This window comes from Nasonia vitripennis, assembly GCF_009193385.2.
Source record: "Nasonia vitripennis strain AsymCx chromosome 5 unlocalized genomic scaffold, Nvit_psr_1.1 chr5_random0002, whole genome shotgun sequence".
Classification (NCBI taxonomy): domain Eukaryota; kingdom Metazoa; phylum Arthropoda; class Insecta; order Hymenoptera; family Pteromalidae; genus Nasonia; species Nasonia vitripennis.
The window spans coordinates 14,837-16,358 of NW_022279652.1; positions in this window are offsets into that span (position 1 = coordinate 14,837).

Here is a 1,522-nt window from a genome sequence, read left to right on the forward strand (position 1 = left end):
TCTGAGCGAACATAAATATATTCGTTAGTTTTACGGTAGTTGATCAATAGTCAACGTGCAGTCCGAAAATAATAAAAATATGTACTGTAGTTTTCAAGTTGTTGAAAATTAGTCTACGAGCAGTCCGAAAATAATAAAAATATATCATATAGTTTTCCAGTAGTTGAATATTATTCTACAACCGGTCTGAGCGAATATAATCTTGTAGTTTTCCAGAATATAATATATATTATCGAATATAAATATATCCTTTAGTTTCCTAGTAGTTCAGCAATATCCTACAAGCAGTCTGAGCGAATAGAAATATATTCTGTAGTTTTCCGGTAGTTGATCAATAGTCTACGTGCAGTCCGACAATAATAAAAATATATCCTATATTTTTCCAGTTGTTGAGCAATACTCCTCAAGCAGTCCGAAAATAATAAAAATATATCCTGTAGTTTTCTAGTAGTTGAGCCATAGTCTACGAGCAGTCCGAAAATAATACGAATATATCCTTTAGTTTCCTAGTAGTTCAGCAATAGCCTACTAGCAGTCTCAGCAAATAGAAATATATCCTGTAGTTTTCCAGTCTACGAGCAGTCCAAGCGAATACTAAAATATCCTGTAGTTCTCCAGTAGTTGAGCAATAGCCTACCAACATTCCGAAAATCATAAAAATATATCCTGTAGCTTTCCGGTAGTTTATCAATAGTCTACGAGCAGCCCGAAAATAATAAAAATTTATCCTATAGTTTTCCAGTAGTTGAATATTATCCTACAAGCAGTCTGAGCGAATAGAAATATATCCTGTAGTTTTCCGGTAGTTGATCAATAGTCTACGTGCAGTCCGAAAATAATAAAAATATATCCTATATTTTTCCAGTTGTTGAGCAATACTCCTCAAGCAGTCCGAAAATAATAAAAATATATCCTGTAGTTTTCTAGTAGTTGAGCCATAGTCTACGAGCAGTCCGAATATAATACAAAAATTATATCCAGTAGTTTTCAGGTAATTGAATATTATCCTACAACCAGTCTGAGCGAACATAAATATATTCTATAGTTTTCTGGTAGTTGATCAATAGTCTACGTGCAGTCCGAAAATAATAAAAATATATCGTATATTTTTCCAGTTGTTTAGCAGTACTCCACAAGCAGTCCGAAAATAATAAAAATATATCCTGTAGTTATCCAGTAGTTGAGGCATAGTCTACGAGCAGTCCGAAAATAATACAAAAATTATATCCTCTAGTTTTCCAGTAATTGAATATTATTCTACAACCAGTCTGAGCGAACATAAATATATTCGTTAGTTTTACGGTAGTTGATCAATAGTCTACGCGCAGTCCGAAAATAATAAAAATATATCGTATATTTTTCCAGTTGTTGAGTACTCCACAAGCAGTCCGAAAATAATAAAAATGTATCCTGTAGTTATCCAGTAGTTGAGCCATAGTCTACGAGCAGTCCGAATATAATAAAAAAATTATATCCTGTAGTTTTCCGGTAATTGAATATTATTCTACAACCAGTCTGAGCG